Here is a 19,411-nt window from a genome sequence, read left to right on the forward strand (position 1 = left end):
GTGGGCTTTCCTGGAAAGGTGCATTGCACGACAGCCGCTGAGCAGCACAACAGAGAAAAATAACAGACAGAACATTTTAAGCATCTTTTCTAGAGTTTGATCAAATAGTGGGTTGACCATCGACTGCAAACATACGCCTACTCTGAGAAAAGTGATATATCACACAAAAATGATCTTTTTACTGTCAGAGACTCGTCCCTGTAGACGTGCAACATAATTTCAAGGCAGAAAAACAGTATTTCAGCTCAGGATCGTGCATCAGCCAGAAGTGACTGAAATTAAATGCAATGCATTTATCACTGTCGTTATAGAATGAAGTGTTTCCCACAGAGGACCATCTCAGCTCTAGTGCCAGTCCAGAAGCCACACTGGCTGCTTACAGGTTTGAGAGAAGGTCACTAGTATCAGATCAGACGAGTCAGATATGTGCATCTGTAACTGCTGGTACTCCTGCAGCAGCCCCCATTTCTCACCTAATCTGGAACTGATTAGCAATGTTGCCTCTTGCAAAATGCTAAATACCGTTTCCTGATACAAACCAACTCTCTGGAGATACAAGGTTTTCACCTGACATCAGCAAATATAGGAAGGTAACTTATTATCACGTTGCTGCGTTGATCACAATACGTCTCAAGTGCATGAGGACGGGAGGAAGAAGAGATCAGAGGGTGGAGAGGGGGGTAAGATGAAGGACGAGATGAAGAAAAACAGGGTAGAAAGAAAGAACTGGAGGCAATGGAACAAAGAAGAGAGAGAGACACGAAAACATGAGACATAAAGAAATGAGCAGGAGGGATATTTATGTAAAACTGATATAGATTTAAAGCAGCAGACACATATAAAGCCAGTGGGATGACTGAAAGAGAGCATAAAGATACTACATGTATAATTACATTACAATTATAGTGACATGTAGACTAATTAATTAATTAATTGCTGTTTCTGACATTTCTGACAGTGATACACAAGCACAAACTCTGCCATGCCAGCTTTTTTCCTTCCTCATTTAATCATTTGTTTCAGTCTGCAGCCATGCGAGCAGCTCTGTGAGGCTGTCTCAGGTGCAGTGGTACAGATGCTAATGTCAGCATGCTAACATGCTAACACAAGGACAATGCTAAAGTGTTGATATTTAACAGGTGTGATGTTTCCTGTGGTCTCAGTTTATCGTGTTAACAATTATGGAATGTCATTCGTGCTGCAGGTATTTGGTCATGAGCCAAAGTATTGGATGCATTCAAAATGTAACCTGGTGGTGGCGCTAGAGGAAAGGTCAGACAATCATTAGAGTTATTAGAAATCTTCCTGAGCAGACCATGAATGTGTGAACCGATTTTTATCAGAATCCATCTGACGGTTGTTGAGACATTTCACCAGAAACCACAAATGCCACATGGTGGCGCTGAAAGCAAAGTCAGTCTGAATAAATGGAAACTCTTACCTGCTGGTGGCGCTAAAGAAAGTCATGAGATCATGAGTCACTGGGATTTCCCTCTGGGCACCAGGAACGGCTGCACAACCTTTTATGGCTATCCGTCCAATAGTTGTTGAGGCATTTTGATTGGTCGGTCCAGCACTGGGCCGGCGTCGCCTGCCCTCGAGCCGAGCTGCTGTGAGGCTGAAATTAATGAGGAAACAATCTGAATTTCTATTTGCTGGTGTTGGAATTTATCTCATAATGTCTGATATTGAATGTTTCGTCAGTATGTTGAGTCATAGATTCCACTGCTGCTCACTTTAACTCACTGCTGTCATGGCAGACGGGGACGTGCTCTAAAATGTAAATGTCAGAGCGTCTGGGGGAAACATCGCCTCAGTCGATAGAGTGCATCACTTTGGCAGCAGGTTTTCTATCCTCTGGTGGCAGTAAAATATATTTGGATTTGAGGAGTGAGAGGTGAGAACGGAGCGAGATTGAGACAAATAGATTTATAGATGTAACCGAGATATTGAACAAATGGATGATTCAGCCGGCGCTGACATTCAAACGGCGAAAAACAAGCGATAAGAGCGGTTCTGTGATTTCCTGTGAGTCTGACATGGCTGTAAGCAGTGCAGGTTAAATTCAGGTGCAGGTCGCCTCCTGCACTAACGTCTGCTGACTGGCTAACTAATTCTGTGTGAGGAAAACAGACAGAAGTAACAACTAATTATCTGAGCAGGTTTGTGTCTGTGATCACGATGTGGTTGTGTGATTGTGTGTCATTTTGGAAGAATATTTTATCCTGGAGAAAACATAAAACCTGCAGGGAAATTATTAACGATCCTTTTAGAATAGTTTGGCTGCAGAGCTACAGAGCAGCACTAATTCATCAAAAGAGCAAAATGATGAAAGGATGACGTGGCAGCAGCTGGTCAGGCCCGTCTGACCTCACCGGCCATGTTTCCAGAGACACATTTTCAAGCAAGAATTTAAAAAAAACAACTCAGTTTTGCTAAAATGTTTTGATGCTCGCTTGAGGTGATTGTTCTTTTTCAAAGAGGATTTAATGCACTTAAAGGATAACTTTCGTTTTTTACAATGAAACTCGTTCATATTCCAATATTTAGTTCTGATATGCTGGTGCTATTCCCCTCTGAGCCGGCGGTCAGCTAGTTTAGCTGTAGTTTGGCACAGCTATGGTTCGTTGTTGCGTCCCGGCGTTCGGTAATGACATCATCCACGTCAGAGGTAGTTGCCTTGAGACGCCGGATGTTGATAACATGCCACCACGGGCTCAGAGGGGAATAGCACCAGCATATCATTACAAAATATTAGAATATGAACGTTTCGCCGCAGATTATGCGTTATATAGAGGCTGCGCATGGATGCCCCGAGTACTCGCATTATACGGATATACGCGCCGCTCCTCTGGGGCTAATTTCTTCAAAACGACTCCAAATGCCACCAAAGTTGTCTGGGGGAGTAAATGGGCGTATTTAATGCAACAAATAAGGTCCAGGTTGTAAAAAATGAAAGTTATCCTTTAATGTGAGACGGAAAACACCTTTTCCAAATAAGTTCTGATGTAGCAAACATTAAAATCAGATGACTGATCAGCTGAAGAAGAAGAAGAAGAAGAAGTTGCTGCTGTATTCCCAAAGCACACGACAAAAACGTTTTCCTGAACGTCACTTCCTGTTTTTTATCTCACAGACGGTCAAAGTGGAGCTTTTGTTTCTTCTTCTTCGAGGTTTATTGGTGGCAGACAAACAACTGGTTTTATTTCTGTTTCATGACCTCTTCTTCTTCTGCTCTGTTTAGCGCTGCCGTGCTCAACGTAGACGATACCGCCACCTTCTGACGGAACTACCCTTTGCGTCAAACCAGTTGATGATGATTCACTATTTCTTTTTTTTTTTCATGTTTGTGGCATTTTTAAAGTTCTCTTCAAACACTTGATGTAACCACAGCTGCAGTCTGCTGTCCTCAAAAATGACCCCGCTGGTCAGAGAGTGGAGGTTTCAGAGGAATGTAAATGTTGTATATGTGCAGTAAAATCACGTGTATATACATAACAGGAGACCTTCAGGGTCCTTTCTGAGACTGCTGTTGGTTTATTTGCTATCATTTCTGACAGCTCCCTTAACCTGAACTACATGCTTATTATTGTAGCCATGACAACAAAGGTCCCTTAACATTAACAAGTAATTATTCTTATCTTGACCGTGATCTATGATTCAGGATCAGTCACAGATGCACCAGAGGAAACAGCTGTATGAATCTCTCAGTAAGTGCAAAATTCATCATTACATCAGGTCATAACTTTAAAGCAGGTGGTGGAAGTAAGGTTAACGAGACAAATGCAGAGTGAGAGACAGTTAACTAATGCAGAACACAAAATGATCATGAAATTGAGGAAACCGTGGAGAAAATGACCGAGGCAGAGAGAAACAGGTGTGTCGCTGAACTGGGAGAGAGATTACAGAGCCAGTAGATCCAGAGTGCAGCGATGGGCAAAAAGGAGGTGTCACCCAGCTCTGCTCCTGATTAACTATTTACAAGTTAAGATTAGAGACGGCATGAATTATTAACGTGGCACTCACTGCTGGGACACACAGAAATGGGGGTGGGGGGGTGGAGAAAAGGGATGCTCATGGGAGAATGAAGAAAAGAAAGGGTGAAGAAGAGCGAAGGGGAGAGTAGACAGACACAGGATGATAATGCTTTAGTAGGGGATGGAGAGAAGCTGGGGGGGGGTAAAACAATGGAGTGATGGGGAATGGAGGAGAGAGGACAGGCCCAGTGGGCAACAGGAGGGAGAGCTGAGAGGAGAGAGGAGGAAGGTTGACAGGAAGGAAATGATACAGGCTTAGAGCAGGAGAGGAGGGAGAAGCAGGGCAGGGATTGAGGTGAAGGACTAGCGGCTCACGAGGGACTCAGGGAGGACAAGACAGGTTTAGCTGAGGAGAGGAAAGAGAGCAGGGGAGTCTGGGTGATAGCAGACAGGAATGACTCAAGAGGTAGAAATGCAGGAAGAGCAAAGATCAGAGAAAAAGATGTGAAAATGGGACAGGGGGAGGGAGAGAAAGACTACAAGAGGGAGCAGGAAGTCATTGGGGAATAGGAAGACAACAAGAGAGTCCCAGTGGAGACCGGAAGGCACAGAGACCAGGACAGACCCACTAACTGGCTTACAGAGATCAAATCCTCTCAGTGTGTCGCAGCCATCGTCCAGGCCTCATTTTAACTGCGAAGGTCAACTTTCCTCACGAGGCTCAGTGAAAGCGTGCAGCGAGGAAAATCTCATCCGTCACGATCCACGTCGCTCAGGTGAATTTCTAATCAAGAATCGTTTTCCATTAACGAGACTTAACAAACAGCCGCCCGTCAGACGGGGCCACGTGGATGTCAGAGCTCCTCTGTGCAGAACGTCAGATGAGCTCGAGGAGTTTGACACTAGACGGCTGTTTTCTTCTGCTTCTCTGTGATTGGACGCCAGTCCCAGTCACTCTTACTAAAGGGGCCTTTAGTCTGTGCGATTTGGGATGATGTGAGTTGACAGTCATGACAGAAGTGTGGTAAACCTTTGGTTGTCACAAATCGACTGGTTTGGAGCTTTGGCAACCAAAGATGGCCTCCGGCGAAATTCTGACACTGTCAGAAATTTAGGATCAAAATGTCTCAATGTGACTGCTGCCGCCACCCACATCTGCAAACCAGCCAATCAGAACAGGTGATGAAAGGCTGTGTTCGGGTCACCTGACTCAACCCCAGAGCTGGGCAGCAGAACACCATTTGTGTTCCTAATATGTGGCATGTATATCTGGGGAACATGACTGATGACGCTCTCCTGTTCACAGCTCAGCACGTATTCACTGCACCCTTTCAACGAGCCTCAAACTGACTTGTTATATAATATCGTCACATGGACTGAAGGTGAAGTGTGAAGCCTCCAGTACAAAAGCACTGGATGGACTTTCCAGTGAAGCAGGTAAACATTCACAGAAACTTTACCTGCATAGTCAGTGCCTGTGGAGATTTCAGAGTTGAGGTTTATGGAGTGATGCAACCATTTCAAACGTTCTGTGAGTATTTTGCTCTATTAAACATCGTATAATTTCAGTTAGTAAGAACAAACTGGTGCAGAACATGTTACACAGTTAATGTTTCTGCTCTCATTCAACTTTCTTCCCACATTTCAAAACTTGTTCTGTTGAATGACGGCAGCGTCCTCATCGGCTAGCCCCCTGCCTCTGTTTCCCTGCAGACTCTGCAGACCTGGTCCCTGGTGCCTAAAACCCAGGTGTGTCAGCCTCCTGAGCCCAACGTTTACCCCAGTCCCACAGTGTCAGCCTGCCAAGCCTCCAGCTAATAAGTTTGAAAGCCACCCTGAGTACCAGCAGGCATCATTTGTGGGCTCTTAGCTTGTCACCAAACTGCTGTTCACCCAACTCTAAAGTAGTTTCTGTTTTTAAAATTCTCACTTCCTGCCTCCCTGTCGGCTAGTTCGCCCTCTGCCCTTCTTTCTCCAGACCTGTTCCTTCTCCTTCTGCCTCCTGATCTTTTAGTTCCTCAGTGGTCCAACCTGAACGTGACACAAAATGTTTTATTTTCAGGAAATTACATTTCAAAGACACTGAAGTATTCACTGCAGCAGGTATTCCTCTGAATGGAGAGAATACCAGCGTAACACCGGCTCTACAGAGAGCGTTGCATTATGGGTAGGCTGTAGCCTTACTGTTTCTAGGCTGCCCAGTTTCCTGAGCCAGAGGCCGTGCCCGCTTTGTCTCCTGTTAGCTACAGACAGTCAGCTTTGGTTTCTTCTAACCATGACCACGGTTGTTCCTGAACCTCGGCCAAGTGATTGTTACTGCAGCCATGATGGTGAAGGTGCCCTGACTTTAACAAAGGACCAGATCTTTCCCTGAGCTAAACCAGGCAGTTACTGACCTTTAACCGACGCGAGATCATCAAACGGATCTTGTGATTTGTAACAGTCTTGGAAGTCATTTATGAACAATCAACCTGTCGATAGCGGATCAAGCTGATCCTCAAACGCCTCCAGGTGTCGTTTCTAGAACACATGAGCAAAAAGTGTATCCTGCTGCTTTATTTGGGGGACTTGTTGGTCTTTCCTGTTATTCGCCAGCCCAAACCTTCATCTCTCCGTCTCTCAGGGGCCTTCTGGCCGATCTCTCCCAGGCCTGTCCCCCAGCTCTGTGGCAGCCTTCCCAGGCAGTCCAGTCTCCACCTCCAGCGCCCAGGCCCTTCCAGTCCTCTGCTCATGTCCAGTGGTAAGGCTGTCCAACACAGCAGTCCTGTCCAACTAAACAAACCCTCCTGCTTTTCCTGAGCCCAGAATGTCCTCCTGCAATCCATTTGAAATCCCTCAAACATGTCGGGGTATATATTCCTTTGTTAACTGGGGCAGCAGTTTACATGAATAATAACATGGAATATTATTCCAATAAGAATTAAGTGCTATGGCTGAGTGATAGTGTCCCTCTTTGAACTCAGTCCTGTCCCTGTTCAGACCCCCTGAGGTGAGGACAGCACTTAAGCCTCTTAAAGGCCACGGAGATGCAGCAGACCCCACCTTCAGCCCTTTGAATGTCTGTATTTGGGTGGTGGTGTGCAGTCTAATAATCTGGACTGACTTTGTTGGGTTAGCTGTAGCAGTCAGCTGGTCAGAGCGCAGTTTGGCAGGAGATGTGTCGCACTTTCAGAGTGAACCAGAACACACAAACGTCCATGTAACCCTGATCCAACCGTGCACACTGTCCAGACACACTGCTCAACAATCCCTTTGGCACCTCTTTATTTATTTATACAACCTTATTCTGCTGAGCATGTGTGTTCTTTTGCAGCACTATCCATCTTCACGGTGGTGTTGTCATATCCACTGTATTAACACCGCTGAGCTGCTCCGTGCAGCCACTTCCTGTGCATCTTTTCACTGAGACGGCAGATGAACGGGACTCTGACGGTCGCTGTCGAGGGACGAGGAGCTTTTTTTAATTTACTTCTCACGTCGAAGTTTCTCTTGTCTGAGATTAAAACTGGAGATCTTCCAGAAATAAATACCAGAGTAAAAACAGACGAAAATAAAATGAAAAGAATATTAAAAGAAGCAAACACACTGGTGGGACATACTGCCTGTAAAATAATCAAAGTTTCGGTACGATAGAACACTACATACTACACTGTGTGTTTAATGAATTATTTACTCTGAATAAAGATTGTCCCGAAATGACCTCTTCTGGTTTAATGAAGGTTAAATAATTAAATAAATGTGAGACTTTTTTTGCCCTCTGGGCTGCTTTTATCTGACCTACTGAACATTATTCACAAGATTATAAACAGGCCGTCTTCCAGAACAGTGAATCCCCAGGAAGAACAAAACAAGAAGAACGTGACTACCTGACCTAGTACTGTGTGTGCGTGCGTGCGTGCGTGCGTGCGTGCGTGCGTGTGTGTGTGTCTGTCTGTCTGTCTGTCTGTCTGTCTGTCTGTCTGTCTGTCTGTCTGTCTGTCTGTCTGTCTGTGTCTGTGTATCTGTGTGTGAGTGCGCATTTACTGATGTGGATGTGGGAGTGTGATTCTTGGTGCTATGAACTTGAATAATGACCCACTGATGTGTGTGAGTGTGTGTGCGTGTGTGTGTGTGTGTGTGTTGTGAGCATGAGTCACTCAGTGCTTTGAACCCTGTGTGAAGGTCTCTTCTCCTGTTCAGTACTATCACGAGAGAAAAAAAATCTTCGGCCTCAACAGGAAACAGAACAACATTCACATCAGATTGTATAAAAATATTTACAATGAGAAATAAATGAGAAACACATTCCTTTAATTAATCTAACATCACAACTGAAGCCCAGCCCCTGAACTTCAACGCTCCAATCACAGCTGAGCAATTAGCAGCCCTTCTGGAGTTAAATGGCGTATATTTGTTGTTTGGGTTGAAATGAGGCTAACAGACACCGTCGTGACTGCAGGAAGTTGTGTGACGTAGCAGCAGTAACAATAACGCTGCAGCTGATAGACGTGTAGCGCTGTCCGATCTCCTGATCTCCTTTACAATAATAACGGTGGCAGCTTTACCACCCAGTGAGGAAACAAAAGCAGGCTGCCCACTTCTAGCCAATAAAGGTACACACATGCACACACACACACACACACACACACACACACACACACACACACACGAACACACACTCACACACCTCCAGGGTCAAGGACAGATAGATAGCTGCCAGTGAATTCAGTGTGTATTTCTATTTCACATCCAAAATGTGATTTAATGAAATGGATTTACAGCGTGTGCCGTTTATAGTGCATATATGAGAGTGTAATTATTCTCAGTAATCATAAAAATGCATCAAAGTCATACGGCAGTGAAGGCAGCAGGCTTGCTTGCTGCACGCAGGGATTCGGCGTGCAGATGGATCGAGAACCGTTTTTAAAATCGTACAGTTTTAAAAGATGCCAGATGTGGCGATCCCAGCTGACGCCAACATCGGGACGAACGAACACGAGAAAATACCAAGGATTGAAAGAGCAGCTGGAACGGATGTGGAAGGTCAAGGCTAGCGTGGTCCCTGTGGTAGTGGGGGCACTCGGGGCAGTGACCTCCAAACTGGGAGAGTGGCTCCAGCAGATACCAGGAACAACATCTGAAGCCTCACTCCAGAAGAGCACAGACCCAGGAACAGCCAAGACACTGTGCAGAACCCAGAACTCCCAGGCCTCTGGTAGAGGACCTGAGCTTGAGGATGACACAGATACCACCCCACCGGGGGCAGAAGGAGATTTTATATATATATATATATGTATATATATACATATATACATACATATATATACATATATATATATATACATATATATACATATATATACATATATATATATATACATATATATACATATATATACATATATATATATATATGTATAAACACAAGTGTCTGTTACTCCTGCTGCACTCAGATGATCCTCCTCGCAGCAGAAAGTTGACCACGTCATGTGATGTGATGCGGTTCTTGTTGCTGTTGTTGATGGTCATAATGACGCTGGCGAGCCTTTTGTTGCTGATAGTGATGACAATTGCGCTGATGATCATGACAGTGATTATGGTGATGAAGAACGTCTATGCTCATGATGCGGCAACAATAATAATAATGAACCGAAAGGCCACAAGAGAAAACAAATTCTGGCTGAATTTTGTTTCCAGAAGAGAGCGAACGCATCACACCGTGCCGTGTGACGATCTAACACAAGACAAATGTGTGTCGTCTACAGTGACACGCACAGATGTGTTCAAAATGACACTTTTATTTTAAGATTCAATCAGTGGCAAATCGTTCCTTATTATTCATTTCATGGTGGTGATTGTAGGGGCGGCGTCGATGGCGATGACGGTAATCATGACGACGATAATGTCGACTATGACAGTGATTATGATGAAGAAGGCAATAATGGTATGACAGTGGATAGTAAGAGCATGAAAGAGGGAATCTGCAGAGGAGAGTTTCTGATGGCTGTGGAAAGGAAATGAATGAATAAAAATGAATGAAACATCTCGTTTCTCCGCCGCAGTTCTTAGGAGCAAACACCTTTTCAACCTGGAGCAGGAAACACAATTTCCTGCTGATGTTCGGCCTAATCTGACACGAAGGCGGGAGGGCTGCACCCGGCACAAGATGCATTGAGTTTGTTCATCGGCACGGGATATTTAACAACCAGCACCACTTCATGACACAATGTGCTGTAAATGTGAAACACTGTTGAAGTGTAAGGCAGCGCAGCGTGTTTCCACAGCGAGGCTTTCAGAGGCAGCCATGATGATTTCTGATGAGGTGTGTGATGGTTTACATTTTGTCTTTGTGATGCTGGTATTCATTAGTGTGTGACTGTGGTGATTATGGAGAGAGTTGGGTCACATGGGTTCGGGTGCTGACACTCAGGTGATATCAGCACCTGTTCAGCTGTGTGCAGGGGGAGGGGGTGTTTGTTGACTGCCACTGTCTTTTGACCACTGTTATCTATTGATTATGAGTTTGGCTCGTTATAATAAGTTGACCTTTTTCATAAATAAAAGCTTTTTAATGTATTTTTTGGACCTCAGCAAATCTTTTTGGAAGCGCGTCAGACGAATGAAACCAAGCCCGACTTCAGCAACTGTTTTTAATAATTTTTATGATCAGCTGATCATTAATTTATTTCTGGCAGGGTGCAGCCCAGACCTGATGACACATCGTTGGCAGTTGTATGAATATTTTCCCTGCTATCACTACTGAAACTGCTTTGGTAATATTTTTGAGTCATATCGGAAATGATTGCACATCTCATCAGCAAGCACCTACACCTGCACAGGTGCAATTCATCAGGTTGAAATAAGCAATTTATGATATGTTTGAGCAAAATCATCCCATGAAAATACAAAAACGCTCTTGCGTGACGCCCCAGTGTAACTACTGGAAACCACTTTCTGCCGCGAGCTTCGAGTGAGCACAGCATACTCGTATTAAGGATCAGTGATGATATCATTTGAGCAATAAACAAGATTATACACAGAAAGATCCATTTAGCAGTCATAGGAAGAACGACTCAGCCTGTGAAAACTGTTGTATAATCATCATCTGTGGCTCTCGAGGAGAAAATCATTATTGTGTTGGGAGAGTAGCTATGCTATGCTAGCCCCGTGGAAATACATGAACAGCTGTTTGTTGAAATATTGGACTGACATCCATCCCCTGACATTTCCTTCAGTGTCACCATCAGGTCTTAACTTTCTTTAGTTTTGCAGGTGTTTGGTCATAAACCAGTGACATTCCCATCAGCCTTTGCTGCACTTTGTGCTAATTAGCAAAAGTTAGCATGCTGGCGCACTAGAATAAGATGGTGATCTACTTAGCAGAATATCAGCAGTTTGTTTTTGTGTTTCTATGCAACAGTTAGAATTCCAAACGTCTGTGAACTTTCTCTTCCTCTTCATATCACCCCTCTCCCTGCGTTCGTCCTCCCTCTGCCTCCACCTCTTCTCGTCTAACTGGGGATTTCGGTTCGGCCTTGAGCAGTAATTTGGATTCCCTCTGGGGGCGTGCGGCATTAGCGATGTCTTTGAAGCAACTCTCCGCCCAACCCCCTTCCACACATCTCACGAGCTGTTATCCTCATATTAAAGACTGCTGTGGAGCCACTGTGGCCTTGATGTGGTGACCAACCTTGACTCTTTGATTTAATGCATCGTTGGCTGATCTCACACACAGAAGCACCGCCGCTTCCTCGTGTCTGTACGTTCTCTTAACGCTTCCATGCACGCGCACTCACCCTTATGCAAGCCGCATACACACCTGTAAGCAAAAGTGACCTCATACACACACAACGCCACGCGAGCACACACTTCAAAGTGCTTTAGGTTGAACAGACTTAACACTTAACAGCTTCAAAGGAGAAGAGGATGATGTTTTGCATGAGACAAACTTTTATTGAACTTCATAGTTTGATGTCTGTTCTTTTTCTTTTCCTTCCTCTTCCAGATGTGAGGTGACAGGATACGTCAGATGCTCCTTTATCCACTCAGATGTTCGCTCTTCTCCTCAGGTGAGATCAGAATCAAATTAAGTAGAAAGCACCAAAGGATGTCCATTCAGTTATAAACATCAGGGTGTAATGTAACAGTGTTGTTGTGTCGACTCCTGTGAGGCTCATTCAGTCATTGGTCACTGATTTAATATGCGTTTAATATGCAACCTAGTACACGTGGATGTAAACAAAGCAAAGAAAAAATTGTCTTTGCAAATGTTTTGCAAGGACTGAAATACATTCAACATGTCTGTTAGATTCACTCAGTGTGTCCTGGTGGGCGAATGAACGGAAACACAAGCTGTTTGTTTACCGGAAACCTCCACAGGGCAGCTTTAATCCTCTTCATCCCCTCTGGGACATGAGGCCACAGTGAGCTCGCTTCATTGTTAGCTTCATCTTGGCTAGCTCACCTGTAACCGTTCTGTTCCAGATCGTTTTTCCTCGTCCAGGTTTTCTTTAGCCTGGAGGAGTCCATCTCAGTGGCTGCATTCAGAACATTTCAGTGTCACTGGCTTGTTTCACTCATGATGTTCTTGGCTGGAAGATGCCTGAATCCTTTTCTTATCGGCTCTGGTTTGCCGCCAACAAGCGTTTATTAAGACTTGATGGTGTTGTTATATGAATGGACCTTCATTTCGTAGTAGACTTCAGATGTTGCTGTGGTGCAGGGATGTGTAGTAACACATTACACATAAAGCACATGAGTAAAAAACGACTTTTTTTTTGGTAACAAGTCCTTTTCATCTTTTTTTTTTAAACTACATTTCTACAATTCACTTGAGTATATTTTTGAGCCAGTCATCTACTTTGTACTTGGCTGCATTCGCCATTAATGCCTTCATGAAGCTAGTCTCATTTATTGCTCTAAATGCACAATGGACTGTGGAGTAAAACCCAGAACAAGGTGCAGCTACCAGCAACAATCCCTGACCTCATCTGGCCTCACTTTTATAGCAAAATCTAACAAAGACAACAAGCACATCCTACTGTTCGCTAGCTCACGTTAGCTGTGTTAATGTTCCATGTGTAGCATTAATCTCTGACGTTATGATCATCACATTAACTCATCAGGTAGTCTGTGGTCTGTTTGACTTTGTTAAGGGTGTGTTTTAGAGAGCAGTTACCGGAACGTAATGCCAACTTCAAAGCTAACGTCACTGTGATAAATTTCACAAGTTTTATCCAAAAGTGCTGTTTTTTCATGATTGTGCCCCCGTTTATTAAACCTGCTGCTGGAGGTGTGTTAATACAGATCATCTGTGTTCTGGAGGTGTTGATGTTGAGACCTGTTGTGGTAGTTGGTGACAAGGACGGCTCATCCGAGGTCATCAGCAAAGTCCACGTCTTCAAGATGCCTGAACAAGGTCCCCTGAATGCCTCAGGATTTATCTCAGGACGTGTCGAGGTCTCGTGTCGTTCTGTTAGTGCTGCAGGTGTGAAGTGACACAACCCAGCTGTTTAACAGTGTATGATTATATTTCTAACTTTGCTATAGAGATACAACAGTCACATCACATATGATATGCTGGTGCTATTCCCCTCTGAGCCGGCGGTCGGCTAGTTTAGCTGTAGTTTGGCACAGCTGTGGTTCGTTATTGCGTATTCGTAGCCGACCGCCGCAGAGTCAGCCGTGTTGTGGCCGGCTGCTCGCAGCGCCCGGCGTTCAGTAATGACGTCATCCCCGTCAGAGGTAGTTGTCTAGAGACGCCTGATGTTGATAACATGCCCCCACGGGCTCAGAGAGGAATAGCACCAGATATCATGACAAAATATTGGAATATGAACGAGTTTCTGCAGATTATGCGTTATATAGAGGCTGCATGGATGCCCCGAGTACTCGCATTATACGGATATACGCGCCGCTCCTCTGGGGCTAATTTCTTCAAAACGACTCCAAATGCCACCAAAGTTGTCTGGGTGAGTAAATGGGTGTATTTAATGCTACAAATAAGGTCCAGGTTGTAAAAAACTAAAGTTATCCTTTAATGTCTCAATCCTGTCTTCATGTTTTGAAATCTAGAGGTGTAGATGCTTTACAGTCAGACAGATTATGATTCGATCAGAATAGATCTCATCAGCTTCGTCCGTGTTTGAGTTAATTTTCAAATGGTGGACACATTGGAACTGAACCGAAAACTAAAAGAAATTCAAGTCAAAAGAAATTACAGCTGGCTCAGGGTGCTGAGCACAGAGGACATGGCACACTGGAAATAATAACTTTAATGATAATGAGACTTAGTGTAGTACTCTCAATAATATATCTTTGTGAAGTACCTGGAAATATGTAGAGAGCAGCTCAGAGGAGCATTAAAATATAACACCAGAAGTCATTATAACAATTTATTAGAACAAATCCATTATAAATCCTCATACTTTCCACCTGAGTGTTAACAGAAGGCCTCCGGTGTTCAGAGAACAGTGCAGCTGAAACGACAAATGCACACTCGAGGGAACAACTTGAGGAAAAGCACATGAAGGATTTTCACATTAAATTCAGCAATTTCACAGTGCAAATGATTGTGACGTTCTAAACATAAATACCAACGGAAGTCAGCTCTGCAGCGCCGAACGCTGGACGCTGTGACACTGATGTGTTGAACAATTAGCTTTTCTTGCCGTGTGCACGCTCCGACTGCTGCGATGCTGAATCGATCCGCTGAAGGATCCTTGTTTATTGACCCCGTCGGCCACAGCAGTGCTCCTGGAGCCAGGTCCGCTGTGCTGGTTGAAAAACCTTCTCCCTGCTCACCAGCTTTCAAATCAAACTGTGATCCCAAACTATGAAGATGTGCTGACTGTTTCCATGGTAACTACAAACAGATGTTCTTCACAAAGACAAATGTGCTGACTTTTCATTTGTGGACTTTCAGTCCATAAGCTGCTGTTGTGTTGTTGGAAAACGCGTCTGCAGCCTCTTGAGGATTGATTTGTGGTACCTTCTGCACTTTGTCGAAGATAAAAGGAGATCTTATTTAGCCTTTTAATCCTTCCACGTGTTGCCTTCAGCTCAATACAGACCCTTAAAGAGTTAATCTGTCTCATGTGGCACCTTGTTCTCGGTCGTTCAGACATCTGATAGGATTAGCAGAAGGTAAACATGATGAGAGAAAGCGAGAGAGGCCGTTTCCATCAACCTCACATCTCTGAAGGGGAAATAATGAGTTAAAGTCTACAAGGGAGTTAACGAGTGTCAGAGCAGTCAGAGCCTGTGGATGAGGAGGCATTTCTCTTCCATCTCAAATCAACTATAAAAAGGCTCTTATCTTTTATGATGTCACTTTTAGCAAACGTTTTACTTCATTCCCTCGTTCAGATGTTTGCTTTATGTTGTTTGCTTTGAGTGTGACAGTAAACCGTCTCAGGTGTTGCAGCCAGGAGATCCTCCTGCAGCAGTGAGGTGTTTGGCAGCAGGCGTCAGAATGAGCGACCACCTAAGAAACGAACATTTCCATAGATTTTTCTGGTCTTGGTTGTTGATTAGTATTGGCTTAAATTAATCTATCTCATAGTTAGTGTGAATGTAAATGACTACAGTCTCTTCAATCTGCATAAAAATAACACAGCTTAGACACTTTGGTTTTTCGTTTCGTTTCTTTTCTTGTAAAGTCAGACTTTGCCGTATGCACCATCACGCAATTTGAAAGTGTAAATGTGTGTCATTGGCGTGCAGAGTGAGGACACTGTGTTGAACTTCTGATGCATGTGGGGTCTTTAACCTGCAACAACCTGGATTTTTTTTACCACTCGGGAGAAACAAGCTGTGATCACTGTGTCATCTGATGACTGTCAGTCCAGTGTTCTCTCTCTTTTAGCTCTGTTTTTGGTCTCCACCAGCTCCTGAGGGAAATATCTAGCGTTTCAGATGCTAAATGATCCTCTATCTTTAACAGGTGGTCTCTAACTGTGTCTGTCTGCTGTTTGCTGCTGAGCAGGTAGTGATCGGTGGCTTTTCACAGGTCTTCCTCTGAAGGCAGCTGCCTGCTGGGCCTGAAAACAAAGGCCGGACAGCTAAACAACAAGCTAAAACTCAACGAGCTGCAAATTGAACTGGTAATTCTCGGTAGCTTCATAAAAGACATTGTTATTATGAAAATATTGATTAGAGTTCATTTAAGATGAAGGAATAATCATGGTCCTCTCTATGACTTCTGTCAGGTACAAAATACAGCTTCCTTCACCCGAGGAAACGCTGTCTGTGGACACAATCCAGGCATCTTCAGCTAATGTGCAAAAGTAGAAAATATGTAAAACAAGAAACATGATAAGAGAGGAGATAGACGGGAAAATCCAAAGTAAAGATGCTTAAATGCTCTGTGGAGCTGAGGTGAAGTGCAGATTTGGGTGATAATTCTCTGTGGTTTCATCTCTACAAACAACCCCAATCACATACAAGTAGTCTTGGGCTCCATTCTTAATATAAAAGTACTGAAGAACTTTAAACACTAACCTGAAACCAATACGCTCTGGAGGGCACACCTGTCTCGACCCTGCAGCTCTGCACAGGCAACATGTCATCCACCAACACTGCCAACGGCTTGTTCCTGTAGCACCTTGACAACACATGGCTCAAGGTTTAAATCAAATCAAATCATGCCAGGTGAGATATTAATTAAAATAGGTTTTATAAATTCTGTTATATCCTTCTTATCGCACTAGATAATAGGAACAGCTGCATTGACCTCTTTGTTAATTCTCATCCACTTGGTGCTCCATGCAGTTAAAACAAACACAGGGAAGCATTAACAAATACCGTAAATTATTAAGTAGCTAATTCAGATATCCTTTCAGTGTGTGCAAAGAGAGCAGAACGCTTCGTCCTGTGCGACAGAAAAGGAAGCTGAGCAGCAAGTGTGTGAAGTGGGATTTCTACTGTCTTACATCTGTAAGCCTTGCTGAGTGTGGGATCTCTATTTTTATTCATTTGTTGCTCTCAGTCGAGCACCTCAGAGTGGATGTGCATACTTAAAGAGAGTCATTCATTCCAGCAAGGGCCACTGCTCCCACTAAGCCTCATTTCCCCTTGAGCTGGCGAGTCCTGTTCTTTCGAGCATGATCGACAGCCGCCTCACCAGTCGAGCTAATTCAACAGCTGACTCTTGAAACAGAGGAAGAGTAGCGTCTAAACTGATGAATAAATCCAGCCAAACTTCATTCCAGCTGTTTCACTCTGCAGTCATCTGGCGATCAGGCGGCCGTCGCGTCTTCCTTTGAGCTCTGCTCGCTTCACTGACTGCGAGGTCTTTCATGGAGGGACTGGAGGGATTTGACTCAGCCAACTGTACTCTGCTTAGTGCTCCAGTCTGATGACTAATTGTTGGGTAAATAGTCTGAAATCCGAACGGCGTGTCGGCAGTTCAACAGGAGGGGCCGAGCTGAATGACACAGTGTGAGCACCTGAGAGGGGGCTCCACTTTGAAGCATTTGGGCCTCGTCACCAGTGACACTGAGCCGTCCTCCGGCTCGTTTCGGTCTCTGTGTTTTCACTCTGTTTGTTCTGTCGTTTAGATTCTGGATTCTTTCTTCACATTCAATCGTTCGCTGACATCTTGACATTTTTGTTATTTGTTTTTCTTCCTGTTTGGTTTGAAGGTGATATGTTTTTCTAAGGCCTGAATATTGTCTTTGTTTCACCTGCACAAACAAATAAATTGTTTTTGTGCTATCCCCCCTCCCCCCTTCCTGTAAAGTTAGCCTAAAGCAGCTATCCAAGTCACATCCAAAGTAAACTGAAGGCTGGTTGAACCATTTGGAGTACATGCATGGATTTGGTCTCTTTTGAAATGTGACACTCACATTTTATCTCGAGCAGTTTATCATCCCAAACCCTGTGTAATACCCCCGTTCGCCGCGTGTTCCTTGATTTGGCTGTAAATGACCCACTGAAGCAGCATATCCTTGTTTTCAGAGTTTCATTGGCTGTACGAATTGGCCATCTAGAGACCAACATGTCGCCTATTTGTGCAACTTTAATGGAGTAACACATCTGTCGATTGATAAAACAGTTTTCTGTGAGTTATTTTAGTGATTTGGATGAAATATTTTACTGGATCACGTGGACCTTTTCTAATGTAATAAGACTGTTTTTTGTTGGAGTGATTGTTGGATTACTATGAGACTTCATCTGTGAGTTTTCCCAGTTTTATAATCGTTTGTTTGTTTGTTGCGGCTGTTGACCGTACCTGCTGTTGGGATTGTATCTTGAGATGGTTTGCATCAGTCGAATGACAACACTCTTGAGTCGTGTTGAAATGGATCCACAGACGTTAGCAGTCAGCCTGGATAATGTTCACAGGAAGCATTTCTTCCAGTGAAGCTTCCTAAACATGATCATTAAAGGTTCATTATACTGCAGCTGTTGTAGATATTGCCCTGCCAAAGGTTGGAAACGTAGGAAACAAAAGAAACGCTGTGTGTCGTCAGTGAACTTTTTACTGATGTGTTCAGTGTCAGCATTTTGAGATGTGGCAGATTAAGATAATTAAGTCCTCATCCTGCTGATTTAAATGTCTGTGATCCGGGCAGTATTACATTTCCTCAAAGACATTTTCACTGTATGTGAACATTATTTCTAAGAGAAGTTATTTACACCTTCAAGCTCTTCTGTCATATCATCTGTGGAAATCAGAGTTTTAGCTGACGTGCCTGTTTCTCACCTGACCTCATGTCCACTGATAAACAGTTGGCACTTCACTAAGATTCCCACTTAAAAAACAAGATAAAACTCCACCCAGTTTAAATGTGTCCTCCTCATCCGGAGGCTCGAAACAAGTGCACCCAGACCGATGCTTTGATGATCTTCCTCCTGCTCCTCCTTTTTCGTCTCTTTCTGTAAATACATGTGGATCCACTTTGTATTTAACCACATCTCGTCTCACTCTTGTGCTGCAAGTTTCCAGCCGGGACTAAATAGCAGTGATGCAGTGGCTCACGTCACAGACTGTCTGCGTCTTGATTAAGATCCGCGTGTAGATTACCTCTATTTTGGGTCCTGACTGGAGGGTGCATATCATTTACCCTTCACCTCACCTCGGCTTCCTCCGCCTCTCCACGCCTGAGGAAATTTGGAAGGTGTTTTGTTGTCAGAGAGCGCCCTCTGCTGGCAGCTCAGGGAACTCACAGTCTTAAACTCAATGCTGAGTTTCCATATCATCCTCATCCATATAATCTTTATTTTAGGACATTTTACAGACCTTTCACTGGTCTGAGTTCAGTGTATAGTCATTATTGATCTTTAATTGTTTAGACTCATGACAATGAGTGAAGGAGAGTACAGAATGGCAAAGTCATCAGGATGTGCAGACATTTACTCATTCATGGCTGCTGCCATTAGTTGTTCAATTAGGCAGATATTGTGTTTCTCTGCAGAGACAGTCCTCCATCAGTAGTCACTGTTTTGTCAAA

Source organism: Chelmon rostratus, chromosome 2 (genome assembly GCF_017976325.1).
Source record: "Chelmon rostratus isolate fCheRos1 chromosome 2, fCheRos1.pri, whole genome shotgun sequence".
In the NCBI taxonomy this organism is placed as follows: Eukaryota; Metazoa; Chordata; class Actinopteri; order Chaetodontiformes; family Chaetodontidae; genus Chelmon; species Chelmon rostratus.